Here is a 21,804-nt window from a genome sequence, read left to right on the forward strand (position 1 = left end):
AATCAAAAGGAATAATATCATACAAAAATTGATCTGATTTAATAGACACAATTTTAGAAAGGAATAATTTAACATAATGTAGAAGGAAAGTCTTGTCTCTTTACTTAAGGACAAAAAAAGCCCACAGATAAGCAGATGTGCAAATACTTCCCTTTGGTATTTTGCTGTTTAAGAGACTAAGCAGAGTTAATATAAAAAATCTTTTCATGTCTACTAATTTTCATTGGCTTTTCATTCTTTCTTTCTCTGTATCTTTTTATTTTTTTATTTTTTTTTTGTAGTTTCAAGTTTTTGTTTAAATTTCAGTTAGTTAACATACAGTGTAATATTAGTTTCAGGAGCAGAATTTAGTTATTCATCATTTACATACAATACCAGATGCCCATCACAACAAGTATCCTCCTTAATACCCACCACCCATTTACCATTTAGCCATCCCCCTCCTCCTCCCCCACTGCCCTCCCCTCCAGCATCTCTTTTTGTTCTCTAGAGTTAACAGTCTATTTTATAGTCTTCCTCTCTCTTTTTCCCCTTATGTTCATCTGTTTTGTTTCTTAAATTCTACATATGAGTGAAATCATATGGTATTTCTCTTTCTCTGACTGACTTGTTTCACTTAGCATAATACGCTCTAGCTCTATCCATGCCATTGCAAATGGCAGGATTTCATACTTTTTTATGGCTGAGTAATATTCCATTTGCATGCGCACACACACACACACACACATGCACACACACACATAGCACTATATCTTCCTTATCCATTCATCAATCAATAGACATTTGGGTGATTTCCATAATTTGTCTATTGTTGATAATGTTGCTATAAACATCAGGGTGCATGTATCCCTTTGAATCAGTATTTTTGTATCCTTTGGATAAATACCTAGTAGTGCAATTGCTGGATCATAAGGTAGTTCTATTTTTAACCTTTTGAGGAACCTCCATACTGGTTTTCAGAGTGGCTGCACAAGTTTGCATTCCCACCAACAGTGCAAGAGGGTTCCTCTTTCTCCACATCTTCATCAACACCTATTGTTTCTTGTGTTGTTGATTATACACATTCTTAAAGGTGTTGGGGTGATATCTCATTGCAGTTTTGATTTGTATTTCCCTGATGATGAGTGATGTTGAGGATCTTATCATGTGTCTGTAAGCAATCTGTATGTCTCCTTTGGAAAAATGTCTATTCATGTTTTCTGCCCATTTTTTAACTGGGTTATTTGTTTTTTGGGTGTTCAGTTTGGTTAAGTTCTTTATATCTTTTGGATACTAACCCTTTATCAGATATGTCATTTGCAAACTTCTTCTCCCATTCTGAAGGATGACTTTTGGTTTTGTTGATTGTTTCTTTCTTTGTGCAGAAGCTTTTTCTCGATGAATTCCCAATAATTTATTTTTGTTTTTGTTTTTCTTGCCTCCAGAGACGAATCTTGTAAGAAGTTGCTATGGCCAATGTCCAAGAGGTTACTGCCTGTGTTCCCCTCTAAGATTTTGATGGTTTCCTGTCTCACATTTAGGTCCTTAATCCATTTTGAATTTATTTTTGTGTATAGCATTAGAAAGGTATCCAGTTGCATTCTTTTGCAGATGGCTGTCTGGTTTCCCCAACACTATTTATTTAAGAGACTATCTCTTTTCCACTGAATATCCTTTCCTGCTTTGCCAAAGATTAGTTGTCATATAGTTGTGGGTCCATTTCTGGGTTTTCTATTCTGTTCTATTGATCTATGAGTCTGCTTTTCTGCCAGTACCATGCTGTCTTGATCACTACAGCTTTGTAATATAATTTGAAGTCCAGAATTGTAATGCTTCTAGCTGTGCTTTTCTTTTTCAAGGTTGCTTTTGTTGTTTAGGGTCTTTCATAGTTCCATACAAATATTGAGATTGTTTGTTCTAGCTCTGTTTGTATACAAACAAATACAAACTGCTGTTTGTATTTTGATAGGGATTGCATTAAATGTGCAGATTGCTTTGGATAGTATAGACATTTAAACAGTATTTGTTCTTCCAATCCATATGTGCATGGAATGGTTTTTTATTTCTTTGTGTCATCTTCAGGGCTAGGTGGCTTCACAGGGGAATTCTACCAAACATTTAAGGAAGAGTCAATACCTATTCTTCTCAAACTATTCCAAAGAACAAAAAAGGAAGGAATCTTACAAACTCATTCTACTAGGCCAGCATTACCTTAATTCCAAAACCAGATAAAGACCCCACTAAAAAGGAGAATTACAGGCCAATATCCCTGGTGAACATGGATGCAAAAATTCTCAACAAAATGTTAGCAAATTGAATCCAACCATACATTAAAATAAAAATTCACCATGATCAGGTGAGATTTATTTCTGGGTTGCCAGGGTGGTTCAATATTGGCAAATCGATCAACATGATGCACCACATTAATAAAAGAAAGGATAAGAGCCATATGATCCTCTCAATGGATGCAGAAAAAGCATTTGGCGAAGTGCAGAATCCATTCTTGATGAAAACCCTCAACAGAGTAAGAATAAAGGGAACATGTCTCAATATCATAAAGGCCATATATGAAAGACCCACAGCTAATATCATCATCAAGTGGGAAAACCTGAGAGTTTTTCCTCTATGGTCAGGAACAAGACGGGGATGTCCATTCTCACCACTGTTATTTTACATAGTTCTGGGAATCCTAGCCTCAGCAGTCAGGCAACAAAAAGAAATAAAAGACATTCAAATAGGCAAGGAAGAAGTCAAATTTCACTATTTGCAGATGACATAATACTCTATGTAGAGAACCCAAAAGACTCCACCAGAAAAATTGCTAGAACTGATACACAAATTCAGTAAAGTTGCAGGATACAAAATCAACATACAGAAATCTGTTGCATTCCTATACACCAATAATGAAGTAGCTGAAAGAGAAATTAAAGAATTGATTCCATTTACAATTGCACCAAAAACCATAAGATACCTAGGAATAAACCTAACCAAAGAGGTAAAAGATCTGCACTCTGAAAAGTATAAAACACTTATCTCTGTATCTTTTTAGAAATTGCTTCTGTGGGAGTCTATATAGACTACAGCCTCTCAGTAAGATATAGAAAAAGCAAAATATTCAGTTTTATTTTTCCAGTCATACCAGTAGTTGATTATACAATCTAATTTTGTGACATTTGTACTTTAGTACGAATATTGGCATATCTAAGGAATTGGGAAAACCTGTTTTATTTGCACATTGAAATTAAACTGCCAACATAGATTCAATGATTTCATGGTTAGTTGCTATTTGCCAGTAATGTGTCCCAAACTAGAAATCACTCCAAGTGAAGAGAGGGAAAAAAAATAGAAAGAAAAAAGAAAGAAAGAAAGAGAAAGGCAATGACATTTCTGCACAAAGAAATTTGAAGCTGTGTCAATTACTTGAAAAATCAATTTAACAGTAAGCCAGCCGCAGTGTTTTTGGTAGCTTAAGTTTAGATAACCATTTATAAAATGTATCTCTGCAACTTTGGTTTAATCAGTAATATTATGTAATGGCAGGAGAGAAGTCTAAGGGTGCTGAAATCTGAAATAGTTTTGACTTCCTATGTGATTGATAAAACCTATTTGAAACAGAAAACTTAATTCTATTGTCAAATGCAGTATCAGTGAGGAGCCTTATTTCACTTTCATGGTAGAACAATAGGAGATAAATAATTCTGCCTAAATTTGTCTCACTGTTCAGTTCATAATTAAACACATTGTCACAAGTGCTTTTTCTATTTTATATTAGTGATTAACGAAAGAATGATTTCACCTAAATAGTACAAATTGCTATTCAAATGGAATGATTCCTTTATATCTGTATATATAAATTATTCACACTTAACTCTTCTCTAAAATTTTGATTAAAATTATGTGTACCTATTTATAAAGGTTAAGACATTTGCTTGGTTATACAGTTTATAATTTTATAAATTTTAAGTGGTAACAGTTAAATTAGTAACATACTTCTTCAAATTATATGAACATATTTTGTATAGGTGCCTTCAAATTCTAGGAAATTTTGAATATATTGTTTACTTTTTCAGAGTGTCATGTTTTCCTTGAGTTTATGAGTTTTATTTTAATAAATTAATATAGAAGTACATATTTTCTAAAAAAATATATGTGTGTGTCTGCATATATATATTAAGAGTTTACACTCAAACTAGTACACTTTGATGTTTCTAGTTCATTTTTCTGGATTATAACATAGAATTAAAAGCTTTTCTCTTATGTTGTATTGTCTTAATACATCATCTGCATAATTTAAAATAATAACAATTTTGCTAAAATTTCATTCAAATGGAGAATTAGTCAGTTTGGGTTAGTGGAAAGAATATGGATTCTAGAGTCTTAGAAAAACAGTCTTCCAGTACTGGATTCATGGCCACCTATTATGGGAACTTCCTCTGCTTTAGTTTTGTTTTTTTTTTTTTTTTTTAAATCTTGTATTGAAAAGTGGTTAGGATAATTAAAGATATTTCATGTAAAGCACTAAATATATCGTATCAATATTGCTTAAGAAATCAAATATATTATTCTTTTTATTCAGATGGTCATTTATTTTTTACTTAATGAGTATTAATTATTACCCCCTCCCATGTCCTTACTATAGTGGGAGAGAAAGGAACATAATTAATAGAACAAAGAAGTTTTGCTTGAAAAGCATATACTTTAGTTTGCCATATGTTAAACAGAAAAATGCTAATTTAGTATTATGTTTAATATTTTTTGGAGCATAAAGCAGGGGGCTCCTAATTCTGCTTGCACAGGGAGGAGAAAGAGTTAAAGAGAAGGTGGTATTTGAGCTATGTCTTGGGGGTTGAGTATGTATTTGTTCTTCACGTAGATTGAGTTTAAAGGTAGAATAGTTAGGGAGGGAGAGATTAAAATGAACTGGAAACTTTCTAGGCAGAGGGATAAGCATATGGAGGTAAAAAATAAACTGACATATACAGCTACCTGAAAATAAGAGCACATGGCTCAGATTCAGCCATGTGTGCAAGAGATGAGATTTTATACCATAAGGAGTCACATAAGCCATCTGTAAAGAAAAGAGATAATAGTAGCAGATCTGTGAGTCACCCCTTCCCTACTTGAGGTTAATTTAATTGAGACACCGATTTTTCTCTAGGACAATAACCAATTTAGTTCTATGATAACTTGAGATAAGGAAAGCATAAAAAGAAGCTCCATATTTATCTCAGCTTTTTCTCTGGGTGTGTTTTCCAAAGGTGCACAGGAAAATGAAGTATAAGCAGAAATGACTGTACTGCTGTACAAATGAAGATTAGAAACCAGGGCAACTAAATTTTGGAGACAGGATATGAGAAAGGTAGAAATTATATACAAGGATTCTCCAAGATCTATATAAAAATTTCCCTGGTGTCCTTGGCTATACATATTCAAGGCAAAACTTTGGGATGCCTAGGACAGAACAGATGCTGGGAATCTAAAGAGCCAAATGGAAATGTCAGTGTTTTCACAGTGCTGAAATATTTTGGTGTATGAACCCAGCCAGCGAGAACACTGAAGTTTCTGACTATTCAGTTGAGACTGTGAAAGGCACTGGGAGAAAGAACAAACAGGAATAAATCTGCCCTAATGTGCCTAGAACCCAGTTTAAACAGGATCAAGGTGATCCATGAGCATTAGACTGCACAATAGAGCAAACATCAATACCTTGTAGAAGAAGACTCTAAAATTCACATTCTCAGGACTTATTTTCCACAATGTTCAGTATAAACTAAAAATCTCTAGACAGGTTAGGAGATAAAATAGTCCAGCGATATTCAGGAGGTGAAACTGTCAGTAAGAGCATAAAAGTATACTGGCAAATAATCCAGATATTAGAATAAGCACAGCATCAAAAGAGTGAGGATTAACTTGTTAAAAGGGAACCTAGTTGACAAATGATTCAATAAGATGAGCTAACACCAGGCTGGTATTAGCAGAGAAAATGGGATTAGAAAAATTGAGAATAGTTTATTAGAAAATATCCTATTTGAAACAGAGAGAGAAAAAAATAATGGAAAAGAGAGAGCATGTAGCATATGATTAAAAAATAAATGAACAATCATGTAATTGCGGTCATAGAAGAAAAGAGTGGGAGAATGGAACAGAAGTAATTTTTATAAGAAATACCAGGCATTAATTTTCCAAATATAAAAAGATACATCAAATCACATATCCAAAAAAGTGAATAAATAAACCACAAGAAGAAACAGAGAAAACTACAACTAGGAAGGTCATAACCAAACCTCAGAGAATGAAGCACAAAGAATAAATTGTAAAATCAGCCAGAAAAAAAAGAAATATTATCTTTCATAATCAACAAGAAAGGAACTGATTTCTCAACAGAAACTTTGTCTCAGCAGAAGATAAAGAAATACTATTTTTCAAGTGATGAAAGAAAATAGAACAGTTAACAAAGAATTCTATATCCAGCAAAAATATCTTTCAAAAATGAAGATGAAATAAATATAGTCTCAGGAAAACAAAAGCTGAGATAATTTGTTTGCAAGTATACCTCCACCACAGGATACGCTTTATCTCAAATGGAAGCAGGTGAGTCTAAGAAGGAATAAACAGTATATTTTACCACAGAAGTGGTAATTATATGACTAAATATAAAATACCATTTATTGTTCCAAGCAAAATTAAATACAATGCCTTATGTTTTATAAACACACAAAATTAAAATATATAACAATTGCACAAAAAGTGGGCACAGGAAATAATGTTATTCCACTGTCATTGTTTTTTAGTGTTGTTTAATATGCTGTAGAAATACTAATTCGTTGTCTTTAACAACAAAAATATGTATTGTTTCTAATACATTTTCAATTTCTAAGAAAAGCAGTGGGGGATAGTAATAAAAGATATAACAAAAAACTAGTAGAAGAGTGGCGCCTGGGTGGCTCAGTCGCTTGAGTGTCCAACTCTTGATTTTGGCCCAGGTCATAATCTCACCCTTGTGAGACGGAGCCAGGCATGGGGCTTCATGCTCAGCAGGGAGTCTGCTTGAGAGTCTCTCTCTCCCTGTCCCTCCCCCTGCTTGCATTTTGTCTCTCTCTCTCTCTCTCTCTCAAATAAATAAATAAATCTTAAAAAAAAAACTAGAAGAGAGAAAAATGAAATAAATGAAATTTACAAAATAGCTAATATAAAGAATCACAAGGAAAGTTGAAGGAGAAAGTGACAAACAGAAAACAAAGAGCAATAATGGTAGATTTAAACCCAACTATGTTAGGTTATCTAAATGATCTAAACATTCCAATTAAAACACAACTATTGTCAGACAGGATTTTTAAAAAAGACAACTCAAACTGTTTTAAAAACATACACACATTTAATGTAATAAATTATATATGAAGCTGACACACCCAGAGTCATGCCCTATTCTAAGCACGTGCAAATACAAATCTAACACTGATGACATTGCTAATGTGATTGCTTACTATTGTGCTTTTCTCACCCATAAGTCAGGAGATATGTTCTCTTGTCGCACATTGCAGAGATTCATTAAATACAATTTGTATTTCCTCCTTTGGTTTTTCTCTATAACAATGTTGGCAGATTCTGTTTTCCCTACATGCAAAGGAGTGATTTTTCTCCATCATCTAGTCCTTGCCACATTTTGCATAAGTAAGTTAATATTCCACAAGCAGGCTTTGTCAGTGTTAGCTCTCAGTATTAGTCTGGAATCCCAAAGTGAAAAAAACAAATCAGACATCTGAGATTTCAGCTATGAGTGAACAGTTACAAAATCAAATGTGGGTCTTGGCCCAGAAGCCAAACTGGAGGAATAGGCAATGTCGAATAGGATGGTATCTGTAGGCCACTGAAACGAGAAGAATTCTTGAAATGACCAGAGCTTTGTCCCTATAGACGCACTTCCGCTTCTTTTAAAAGCAAAAATTCCAAATTTGGTACCAGCGACTTAAACTTAGTCCTCTATAGCAGTGTCATGGCCTCATTTGGTCCTCACAGAGATCCTTCGATCATTTCCCTGTTTGTTGTGTGGAAACGGGCTGTGAGACACGGAGTAACTTGCTCAGATTCACACATTTACTATATGGAAAACTTGGAATTGTTACCTAAATTATTAAACTCATTCCGTTAAAGCATGGATGACAGAGAAAATCAGACAAATGTGCTCAGAATATGTAATCTGATGTTTTCATGTATAGTACACTAGAAATAACAAGTGTCAGAAAAAAACAAAACAAAACAAAGTTGGTTCAATAATAACTGTGCCACCTGCTGATTGTGTGATTTGGCCATTATATTTGACCATTTCTGAGCCTACATTTTATTGTTGTGAGAAAATTCATGCATGCTTCTTTATATTGCTGTGGAGTTCCGATGAGGTAAATTTAAGAGGTATTTAATGGAATAACCATTATGGCTAGTTTTCAAACTATGGTAGCTTTTATTATGAAAAAACAAGATCAATTATACTTAAAACAAAAGTACAGTCTAGTTCTTCCGTGTACATTTTTCAGTTTACGACCTGAAATTAATTTATAGGTATTAAGATATTAATCTCCATATACAATAGTGTTGACTAATGTTACATTTCCTTTTGAGGTGTGTTTATATTAATTCTTAATCTATTTTTGCTTGTTATTCTGCTGTATAAAGTTAGCCACACTTTACAGATAATGAGGTGATTACAGACAGCTCTTTCTCTTAGAAACAAAAATTTGAGATCTTATATATTAACCAAGTGGTTAATTTAGAATTTTTATAGCACCCTTATGAGCCCTACTATATGCCAGCAGGTAATAATATGTGTGCTGGTAATGTCACAATGTGTAAATAAGGAAAGAGCTTAGCCTCGAAGGAACTTAATAGTCTGGCGGAAGGGGATGGACCTGTCAACAACAAATACAAAATCAGAAAGAAATGTATGCCCATTAGTGATACCTGAAGAGGAGTGGTAAATTGTCCCTTGCACAAGGGACACCTTCACTGAAAGAAGGACACCTTCACAAAGGTGAAATTAAAAAAAAATACAGAGAACAGAAAGATTTTCTGGCAGAAGGAACAATGAGAATTATGCAAAACAAACAAAATGCGGTATATTCAAGGAAGTATGAAAAATTCCATTTACCTTGAGCACTGCATATTGGGATTGGAAGCACTGGAACCTGAAGTCTTAGGAGGTCTCTAGACATCACATGCTTAGACCTTCTGAACATAAGCAAGGGCTGAATTTGTAACCCAATTCTCAAATCAACTCCCAAGACTGTGATTGTTATCTGATCAATCTGCTCATTGGAATCACCAGGGGAGCTCTTGAAATTGCCAGGGTTTGAGCTTTACCCTAGAAAAACTGAATCAGAATCTCATGATGAGGAGCCTACACTCACATGATTCTCACGTGTGACCAGGGCCAAGAACCACTGATCTATTTCCTCCAACCAGGGTTAGATGCTAATAGACAGTAGGTTTAAATCAAAAGTCTGTCCTGTTTGTTAGTTTAAAAAGAAAATGTCTCAAAGGCATTTTCACTCTGCAGGGTTGTAAACTATTCCTTTGGTTTCTTAAAAGAAGAAACTCAGACTTTCTACTTTGGTATTTCAGTGCTTCTAGCAAAGTACTATGTATGTGAGGGTATTCTTTAAAGATTTGCTTATTTACGAAGATGATGTTAAAATCATTGTTAAAGAGCTTTCAATCTTTTCTTGGCTCTTGGCTATACACTTAAGATATATACATATCTTTTTGTAATATATTAATTACAATTTTTGTACAATTTATACAACTTATATTACAATCACATCATAATTACAATGTGTTGTATTTACACTGTAAAACACACAATATAGCAATTTGCAGTGATGAAATAAATAGCAATATTTTAAAATAAAAAATTTAATTTAAAATAAAATGAAAAAATAAAGGACTAATAATGTAAAATAGATTTTTATCTTTAAAAGACTTGAGAAAAAAACAGAAGGATTATCGTTAGCTGGAAACTTTGCAAGACATTTATATTAAGGCATGGATGGAAGTCTCCTTATGAGACACCTATTAGAAAGTAGGTGTTTGTTGTTTACTAAATCAAAACATGACACACACCAAGAAATAAGTATCAGCTTATTTATTGGGAAAATCAAAATTCTACAACTCCTGCTATTTGCATGGGCAGATCATTACAAAGCCCCTTAACTTAATTAAGAGTCAATGTTTTTTTTAGGGTTTAAATTGTAAATACCAGGCTTTTCAATATCAGAATTTTTCAATTTATTTTTCTTGTGAAATTTTGTGGAGCAAATGCTATTATTTTTTGTTCTTCTATTCATTAATAAACTAAACCCTAAATATAGAATCTATATGACTCTGAAAACTGAATACAGATATGTAATTTCTCTCCTTCCTAACAACAACAACAACAACAGTGAAAACGCAAAGCAAACAAGCAAAAGGAACCAAAAGATATTCCAAGGAGGAAATAGCAGACAAGGAGGAGACAGTAAATAAATTTTAGAAGCTTGAAAGTAGATGAAGTATTTTACCAAGAAAAACAAATCCCAAATTTTCGATTGTAAAAGCTGATACAAACTTTACAAAAAGAAAATGTCCATAAAAATTAAATAGAATAGCATGTTTAGCAGCCTCTGACACAATGTTTATCAATAGATTTATAGAAGTGTCCACAATATATTAAGTAGAAAAGCAAGATGAAGAGAAGTTAATAAAATATGCTGTTTATTTTTAATAAAAACACTAAGGGTAACATATAAACAATATAGATAGTAGAGCAATAGGCAAGCAGATAGAGATAAAGACATATATACAGAGATACAAAGATAGATACATGAAGATAATAGATTTTTAAATACGATTATATGAAGTATGAAAAATTATATAAGATTCTGTTGATGTCAGTACCTACATGGAAAGAAGGGGTAGGTAGTAAAAGTAAAAAGGAACATGGATGACCATAAAAAAGAGGAAAAAAAAAAAACAGTGTTAAAATAAAAACGTTAACAAATCCATAATAAAAATAATACACAGGATATGATCCCATTTATTTAAAATTAATTGTGTCTGTGATTTAAGTTTCATGTTAAATGACAGCAACAGAAATTTTCTTTGTGTGTTATCAAGTGATTTTATTTTCTGACTTTTAGGATGAACCAGTGTTTATGTACAAGTTTATAACAAAATATTTTAATTAAAAATAAAATAAATGACTAAGTGTTTTTATTAAATTTAAATTTTGTTTGAAACTTACATAAATCACACAACATACCATTTACTGGCTAACTACTCTTTGCTTGCCCATGTGCTAAAAAGATACAAAGATGAATAAAACTCTAGGGTTTTTACAAATATATCTTTCTTTAAATGTAGGTGTCAGTGTAATTTTTGTTATAACATGTTCTTTTTAGAACACTTATCTGACTAACATAATCTGAACAATCATTTGTAAGTATTTTCAGAGATCTACCCAAGAGCCAGAAAAAAAAAAGCTTTAAAATATGTTTAATACTTATAAATCATTCATAAATTGGCATGTTTTTCTAACCTAGTTCCTTACTAGAATTTTATGCTAAATCTAGATACATGTTTCTTATATGTCATATTTAAAAAATCTCTTTGGCAAACATAAACATTTTCTTTTTATTATTATTATTATTATTATTATTATTTTTTTTTTTTTTTGAGAGGGAGATGTGGGAGGGGCAGAGGGAGAGGGAGAGACAGAATCCCAAGCAGGCTCCACACCCAGTGCAGAGCCCAATGTGGGGCTCGATCCCACAATCCCAAGATCATGACCCAAGCCGAAATCAAGAGTTGGTCACCCAACTGACTGAGCCACTCAGGCGCCCCAAAGATAAACATTTTAGATAGAATTCTATATTGTATAGAAACTTTGAGGATGAGATATCTCTCTAGGGGATAAACGATATTCCCCCTAACTTTGCTCATTAGTGCCTGAGTTGTGATGCACTGTGTGGCCAGAAGGCAATTGAAGGAGGCTGTACAGTAAGTATAGTGCTTAAAAGGATGGGCATTAAACTTAAATAGAATTGGTTTCTACTCTAGGTTCTATCAGCTGCCTAGCTAAGTGGATTTTGATGAATAACTTCATTAGCTATCAGCTTCCTTCATGATCAAGAAAAAAACAAAATCTATCTTGCAGAGTTGTTTGAAGACCTTTATAAAATGACTGCAGTTAATGCAAGTATACAATAAATCATAGCAGTTGCTATTGTTAAAATTAGTGGTATTATCATGACTAGTGATAGCAGGAGCTAATATAATAATGGGCACAGAAGTATTCATGTAATAAGTATAACTATAAGCAGAATTTTTAAAAGATGGTGGAGGACTTGTATCAGCCATCCATGTTCTGCATGGTTTATAAATATCCAAGGACAGACTTCAAGGATTCTGTGAAATTCCTAAACTTTCATCTTCTGTATGAAGCCTGGAATGTGTCAAGGCTCTCTGAACTATGAAGAAAAAACAAAGAGCAACTAAGACAGTAACTCTGACTCCAAAATTCTACTCCAGGTGCATTATTTGGTGTATGGCTCTCTCCATGACCCCAGAATCCCTGGTCCATATTTCATTGCCACAGACATAATATAAAACTCCCTTTCTTTATCTTTTTTTTTCAGCATTCTCTAAAAAAATGTTACTCTCTGGAGGCAGTGTGTATGTAGTTATGGAGTGAGAACTGAACAACAGAGTATGCAATGGAGTAGTTTTGATAATGGCCCATGGGATCAAACATGAGTGAGCAGAGACATGAGAACCTCAGAGGAATAACAAACATTAAAAATGACGTGGGCGGGGGTTGATGGATGAGAGGTCCTTAAAGGGAGGTAGAATTGCTGGCATCAAGGTAACAGAGAGAGGGGCGCCTGGGTGGCTCAGTCGTTAAGCGTCTGCCTTTGGCTCAGGTTATGATCCCGGGATCTTGGGATCGAGCCCCGCATTGGGCTCCCTGCTCGGAGGGAAGCCTGCTCCTCCCTCTCCCACTCCCCCTGCTTGTGTTCCTGCTCTCGCTCTCTCTCTCTGTCAAATAAATAAATAAAATCTTAAAAAAAAAAAAGATTTAAAAAAGAAAGGTAACAGAGTGACTTGGAAGTAGGAGTCAGAATAGCAAAATTTGGGATTTTTGAAAAAAAAAATATTCATGCCATTTTTTGATGGTTACAAGTCTAGGTATTAAGTTATAGTTTAGGAGCAAACACCAGTAGTAACATGTACATAGGTGCAAGGTAAGGTTTATCCAGGAAAAACAATCTTACAGGGAAAAAAAATCAATATAATATTGCTATGGTCTGAGTGTTTGTATTTCTCCATAATTCATAGGTTGAAATTTTAAAGCGTAAGATGATGCTGTTAAGAGGTGGGGCCTTTGGGCAGTGATAAGGTAACTAAGGTAGAGCCCTAATGAATAAGATTACTGCCCTTATAAACAGAACACAGAGTAATCCCTCACCCCTTCCCATGAGGACATAGCAAAAAGATATAAAGCAAGCTCTCTCCAGACACCAAATCTACTAGCACCTTCGTCTTGAATTTCCAGCCTCCAGAACTGTGAGAAATAAATTTATGTTATTTATACACCATCTAGTCAATAGTATTTTTTATAGCAACCCAAAAAGACAGACAAATCTTTTTATTGCCTCTGCTTTCCCCATTTCACAGGGAGGGTTGTTTGGTCTGGGAACCCTAGGTAATTATCCAAAAGAGAATTCTTGTCCTAGGAGGGGCCTGTGGGTGCCAGATCCTTTGATCTTTTGTTTTAGATAAGGCTACATGCATGAAAAGATCATTCTCTCTCCTCTGACATTGTTCTCTAGAGACATCCATTTACCAATCATAAAAGAGAAGTAGGAATCTAGTAGCCTTGTGTTGATTGAGTTTATTTATTTTTTTTTAGGTTTTAGAACATTTATTTTTTAAAAGTTAATATGTGCATAAAAGGAAACTGAAAACACAAGAAGCAAAGAACAAAGTCATCCATAATCACAAGCAGTTTACAGTTTGACTTCCAGGTCCTATGTGTGTATCTACACAAGTAAGCATTTTAATGTAATTAAGATCATATAGTTATATATCATGCTTTTTTACACATCATGAATATTTACCATTTCAAAGTCCCCTAACTATGAATATTTTGATAACCAAGAATACACTACACCAATACCAACTGGAAGAAAAAAAAAAATACAATCCTGCCTTTCTTGCCGAGTTTCATTTTACTGAGTCAGCATGTTGCTATTCTACCTTGAGGCACAGAATGGAGAAGAGCTATCAGGGTTATCCAGAAAGGGGAATAAAAAAAGTTGTTTGTTGTTTTTTTTTTTTTCTCTCTTCTAGATAGGGTATGACCATGAGATTACAGCTTAAGGGGAGAGGAGGAAATGATCATTGTAAATGAAAAATCAAGGGAAGAGGAGTAAAGTGTTGTGTAAATCATATAAGTGATTGCTAAATTTAAGAATGATGAGAGTAGTGGTTAAAAACCAAAACAACAACAACAACAACAATAATAACATAATAATGAAGAAGGAGGAGGAGGAAGTAGGGTGGGGGGAGGAGAAGGCATTGAGGAAGAGGAAGAGGGAAAAGGAGGAGGAGGGGAAGGAAAAGGGGAGGAAGGGGAAGAAGAAGTAGAACAAAAAGTAGGAGAAGGAGAAACTAAGCTAAATACTATACTCAGCTTCAATGAATGAGAAATAATCATCTCATTTTTAAATGATTTCAGCAAGGAGAGTTAGGCATGATAATATCTATGGCAAGCATGGGTGAAAGAGTGAAGAAAAATGGTCTCGTAATGACAAGCAAGGAGATCATTCATTCACACTCGAGGTCCTGTTGTACATGGGCTATGGAATTAATATTATCTTTCATGTGAGAAATATGAAATGGAAAAGAATCTTCAGACAACAGCCATCTTTGAGGTAGAGCTAGGAATTGGAAGGAATGTTCAAAGAAAAGGCTGAGAATACAAAAAAAATTTTCTGATGTTAAACAGATTCCCCAGTGGGCATAACTGGTTTGAGGAATTCTGATAAGTTGTGGGGAGATCTCAGAGCACATAATGACAAGAATCATGGTAACTGGAAATGATTGGGGCATGCTGTAAGTAGCAATGGAGCAAGGACTGGATTAATATTGATGATTTGTTAGGGAAAAGGGGGGAATAATTTCTAACTTTTGCTCCATTCATTTTTTTAAAGATTTTATTTATTTATTTGACAGAGAGAGAGATAGCGAGAGCAGGAACACAAGCAGGGGGAGTGGGAGAGCGAGAAGCAGGCTTCCCGCGGAGCAGGGAGCCCGACGCGGGACTCCATCCCAGGACCCTGGGATCATGACTTGAGCCGAAGGCAGACGCTTAACGACTGAGCCACCCAGGCGCCCTGCTCCATTCTTGATTATAGTTTAATCTCCAGGTTGTGGTAGCAAATTCTTGGTTTCAAGGTCTGGTGGTGGTTACTCATAATAGTGGCATGCAAAAGTCAATACACAAAGATGTGAGCTGGGAAGGGATGAGCAATTCTTATCAAGAGCAGATGTTGGTTTTAAATGGCAGGGTGGTCCTATGAGTGGTGTGATAGCACAGAGAACTTCTCACAGTTGTCCCAGTGCAAAACCACGTCTCTATGGTCCTCTCTGAACACTGCAGGGCCAACTGTATGCTTAGCAACTCACTTGAGTATAAAGTTTATTTTATTCATTAATTCATCCTTTTAATTTTCCATTTCAGTGAAGATAAAGTAGCATTGTGACTACTTTACTTTTTAAATATTTCTCAACAATCTGTCAAGTTGTTAAAATACAAAAAGGAAACAATTGGAGTTGCTTACGTGGCAGGGTAAATAGGTCTGGTACCAATTCTAATGTGGAACCAAGGAGGTTCACCACACCAACATGTAATTCCTGGGACACCAGTTGGTTTTCCTATAATTTAACTTAATTCTGACATTACCTATCTGAAGTTTGCATCATATTCCACAGGTTAAGGGTTCAGTAACAGGAGACTGCCTCCCTCCTCCGCTACTCCTTTCAGATGCCAGTTACAAGTTCAGGTTGTTACGTTTACCTCTGACCAAGTGGCTATAAATCAGAGGTTCCCACAGGCCCTGCCTTAGGTTCAATTAATTTGCTAGAGGGGCTCAGAGAACTCGGACAAACATTTTACTTACTAGATCACCAGTTTATTATAAAAGGATATAACTCAGAAATAGCCACATGGAAGAGATGCATAAAGCACAGAACCCATGACCTGTCCAAAGGTGCCACTCTTCCAAATCTCCACGTGTTCCCTAACCCAGAAGCTCTCTGAACCCTGTCCTTTTGGGAAGCTTCTTTACATAGGCATGATTGATTAAATCATTGCTCATTGGCAACTGATTCAACCTCCACCCCTTCTCCTCTCCCCAGAAATCAGGGGTGTAGGACTAAAAGTTCTAACCTTCTAATCACATGATTGGTTCTCCTGGCAACCAGCCCCCATCCTTGGTGGTGTTCAGAAAGTCACCCCATTAACATAACAAAAGACAATTTTATGCTCTCATCAACTAGGAAATTTCAAAGGTTTTAGGAGTTCAGTGCCAGAAATCTGGATGAAGACTAAATATTTATTTTTTATCATGACTCACAAGGATGAGCAGTTGTTTTGAACAGTATTAAGTAGATGGAGTTCTCAAGTATGGAGATGCATTTTCAAAGAAAAAGAAAAGAGAAAAATTCAAAGACATGTGTTTTGTTTTGTTTTGATATGGTACTACGTTTGTTGCTGGGTGAACTGGGAAGATCCACGGCCTTGAGTCCTCAACCCAGCTCATCCCCAGGATGTCCACCAGAGAGTCTTGCTCTCACCATGAGAAAGAATTCAGGGACAGACACAACACAGTGGATGAGCAACACAGGCAGGAAAGTTTATTAAAGCAAAAGTACACTCTCTAGATGGGAGAGCAGTGAGCTTGAGAGAGAGGCAGAGACAGAGACACAGAGAGAACTGCACACCTGGGGTTCAGGTTTTTAGATTTCTTTTATAAACAGCTGTTAACAAGGGCTGGGATATTCATTGCTTGAGGCCGGATTCCTTGGAAGTAGGGTTTCATACTTTTTCTTCCTTATTTGGTCAGGGGTTTCCAGTCTTGGCATCTTGGGCCTGTCTGGTTTGATCCCACATCTTGTGGCCTTGTTTTGGAGTGCTGCCAGGACAGGCCTCTGACTTTCCCCATAGCTGGTCATGACTTGCTCTTTGCTCTTTAACTGCCTACCTAACATATGTACAGTACCAAATGATTAAGAAAATTAATTCATGCTAAAATAATCTTGGAAAGAATAATTCAAATAATATTTTTAATTTATTGTTAATGATTTTGATGTCTGAATGCATCAGAAGAGAAAATATAATCCTATTACTGTAAATAATAAGGATGATTAATATTTTTGTGTAAGCCTGTTGGCTAAATATTTGTAAACATTATTCTAAGAATTAAAACCTATTTCATGTAATATAGAATTCTACTTATATATGAAAACCTATAAGTAGGTATACATAAGATATAAAAGAATTTTCAAAAATTCCAAGGTTTAGGCCCTCTGTTTTCAAATGCTCCATAATCACTGTGACAGAGAAGGGAAGCAGAGAAAATTCCTGACAGAGTAACCATTTTTTACATGGTAACATTCTCCCCACTCTTTTTCTAGGAGTAGCAAAAGTAACTTCAAATCAGGTAATAGAATGCTTTGTTGGATTGTAGATTTCACAGAAAAAAGTTTTTTCCTACAGTTGGGTTTCAGTAGGAAATGAAATGTATTCAGCTTTAGGGATTTAAAGCTTTTATTTGTGAATATTTACCTTAAACTATGATAAAATATTTTGTTTGGTTTCTTTTCCCATTTTACATAAAATACTTTATCTCAGCATTAACAAAGAGACTTCTATAATATACACTTTTATTTAAAGGATTAAGTAGACCTGGAAGAAATGAGTATAAAAGAGTGTGTGAATTTTATATTAAATATCTTTGCCTCAAGAAAACACTCCTAGCCTCCATAAAGAATTCACTAAGCTGTTTGTTCTTAACCACTTGGATCCATCTAGCCCTGGACAATATGCATAAAGCTTTATTTCTGCTTTCTGTTCCTTCATTTGTATATGAGCAAAACGAAGACCCTTTTTTTGTCCATTTCCTACACTTCAAATTCACAATTATTTAAAAACCACATACTCCAAGTTCAATTACCATATATTAGTAGTGCCATGTTTTATTTGGGGATTTGTAAAACTGTATTTTCGAAGTATTTGTTTTCCCTTTTAAGAAATGAATTTCCATACTGCACATGCTGCGAATAGGCATTTCTATTATCTATACTTCATGGATAAATGTCACCATTGGTGGGGGGGGGGCAGGTGGCAATTTTATTTTTATTTTCTATTGTCAGTTTTCCTTTGAAGCATCAAATAGGCACTTAAGCTATTTACTTACTGTGACTTAACGAGCCGTTATAAAATGAGCCATAGTCCCACTGTGCATTTCATACAACTATTACTAGAACTTCTTTTCAGAAGGATTTATCTACTAATCAATATCCTTCTTATTGTGCCATTTCCAGAAGTACTAAAAAGACTTCTCTTCTGAAACAGGGTTTGACTCTCTCATGTTTTACTCTCTCTCTAATAGTTGTACCGTGTACAACAGCGAATCTAACAGGTGGACCGTGTAGTTCCTGTGAAGTGGCTATGGTCACAATTATTTTTGGACATTTCTGGGGAAGGTGAAAATCCCTCAATTGCATTATCAAATAAAAAGCAGAGTTGCAGACATTTGAAATTACACTTGAAATCATTCTCTTTCTTAAAAAGCACTTGTTAAGACATCAGTTATTAGATATTTTAAATTACTGTTTTTGAAAGATTAGTTTACAAACTCAAGAGACACAGATAAAAATTGATTATTATCAATGATAAATGTGATTTGCATTCTTTCTCTTCATTTTCTTAAACTCGGAATTTTGGTATTGAATTGAAAGAGGTAGTCGTGAATTCTGCAGGGACTATACCCCAAATTTCTTTTGAGAGACAGCATTCTCCATGTGATGTAATATTTTCTACAGATGATTTACAGGTTAAGGACATGCTGTGACCTTTCTCCCAATTGCAAACAGATTAAGCAGAGCTGATTAACCGAGACTAAAACACTGGGTTATTTTCTCCTGTGGGGGTCTTTGACAAAGCCCTCCTCTCGGAACCCTCCCACTTCATTCGCTTGCAAATCACTGTGCCTTGAAGAGGTCTTACTCCCCTAGCCCCAACTCTCGAGCCCTGCAGCGCCATCAGCGGCAGGATCTTCCTACGTGAGGGACGTCTCTTATTAATCAGAAACGCTGAATGGAAACCAATCAGAAAGAGAGTTTCTTTGGCTTCAGCTTCCTGCCTGTCTGAGTTAAAAGTGATGCTCGAAGAGGGAGGCACGCTGACATGCATGAAGCTTCAGCTGTGAAGATACTATAAAAAGAGAAGAGTAGGAATGAGACAGAAGCAAACCGGAATTGTCAGTGCTGAGCAAGGCTCAACTCAGTTCCGCTACTGAACAAGGTAAATGCTATTTACTTTACCTGACAATATAAGCTATTCAGTTTTTGCTTTCTTATAACGAAGTAGTACAAATACTGCTTTTCTCCTGGTTGCTTCGTTTTGCACTCTCTCTCTCTTTCCCTCAACATTTGTTTCGAAGCAGGTAAGAATACATTTTGTAGTATTTGAATAAGATATTAAGATGCTCAGTGAGAAAACTTGCGATGCTTCCTTCATATTTTACTTTTACAAAACTGATACCTATCAAAGCTCTTTTCATAGTGCTTAAATTTGCATATGGAGCATTATTATAAAAATAAAAATAAACTTCGCATTGTGATAGTTGATTTTGGGGGGTCTTGAATTACTCACATATTAATGTATTTATGGATGCTATTATTACATTAATTCAAATGGACTCCTGGTTTTCTCATAACTTTTGTTTATAAAATTTGAGTCAGAACTCTCAAAAATAAAGGCATCTTTATTCATAATTTAATAAGAAGTGGTTTCTTTATTTTTCATATTAAAATAAGACAATATATAAATAGTACAAAGAACACATGTACAGATGGACATAGGCTGTCAGGATTAAGGTCATCACTATACCTAGCAAAGATTTCTTCACATATTTGTGGTTCTTACTCAAGTCAACATCCTGAATGTGTGCCTCTGTTGGCTATAATTGGTCTCCATTATCACAGGCAAATGTATCCTAATGTAGTAAAGACTGGATGAAAACCACAGGAGGGAGAGCTTCAAAGGCAAAACTGGCATTTTTTTTTTTTTGAAATGACACAGAAAATGCAATGATTTCATGGAGCAGTGTTTTATTTTTCTTTGCATACTCAATATAACCATTCACATCAATTAAAATTTTAAGCACACCAGTCTCAAAAAAGACATGATGAATTTTAACTCTAAGATTGCAGTATTCTGTAGCTTTTACATTTAGATAGTGTTAACAGCTTGTATTCTCAGAATCTACTTTGAATACCAAAGGTGCACTAAAAGAAAAGTAATCACCTGTAGTAGGTAAGTTCACATTTATTTGTATGATCAACTTTTGATGAGAATGTAGTGGACTACAGATTTGAGGAGAAACTGGAGATCTTTTCTGATTTGTTGTCATTTAATATTTTGTTATAGATCTATGAGATTACTAATATAGTTTTTTTTTCACAAGGTTTTGTAATCTATGTAGCACGAAAAAAAGTGAATGATTTTGTGAGAGCAAAAAGTGGTAACTTTGTGTGACAGGAGGAAATCTTCATTTGGCTCTTGATCTATGGAATAAGAAGAGTTACCCATCTTCAGCTATAGGTGACTAAGAATGAATTTGATCATTCGATGCTCTTAACTTGAAAAGAAATGTGTTTAAAATCTACTGCATTCAATGGAGGCTAAATCCTATTTTCAGATTCAGACACTGCTTCATTGCCTAGGCAATGCTATGAGTACCTAATGAATCTGGTTAAGCCAGGTTTGAATGGTAGATCTTCTAAAAGATCAAGAAAATGAAGTAACATGCTATTTCAGCACATAACAGCAAAGAACTTAAACATAACATGAATAGCATATGTTTGTGGTCTTGTCCTCAAACATATTATGAATTCAACTGAAGTTTTCTCAAAGAAAGAGTACAAAATAATTATATGCCCTTAGTAGATGTATCCTGAGATGCTAAAATACTGTTGTCTCTGTATTTGTTTGTTTTGAAAAATGAGAAAATGTAAGGTAAAGTGCATGGTATGAGCAAATCTACTTCTGGAAATAATGAATAAGAAAAATGCCTTGGAGGAAGCAGATAGTCTCAATTTAAAAGTAATTCACTAACTTTAAGTCAGATTTGGTAAGACTGATAAAGCAAGTCATATAAGAATATTTTCTGGGATGAAAAATGTGATTTTTCCCTTTATTACACTGGGTGATAGCTTTTAAAACAATTTTGAAATGGTCTGCATAATTATTTACCATTGTTATATTCATTGTGTATTTGAAGTAAGAATGTCTTATTCCATTGCCTATGTGTAGCAAGATCACAGTATTAAAGTTGGCTTTGAAATCATGTTTTTAAATGTTGTGTTGCTTGACTTGATAAATTGTATGTTGGATTAGAAGCCCTTCTGAATGTCATCTTCCATGAAAAGATTTCACTTGGTATTTTCCTGCGACCCCTGTATATACAAAGTTTAGCCAGTAGAGTGTCCCCTCTATGGTGCATTCAC

Source organism: Neomonachus schauinslandi, chromosome 7 (genome assembly GCF_002201575.2).
Source record: "Neomonachus schauinslandi chromosome 7, ASM220157v2, whole genome shotgun sequence".
Lineage (NCBI taxonomy): Eukaryota > Metazoa > Chordata > Mammalia > Carnivora > Phocidae > Neomonachus > Neomonachus schauinslandi.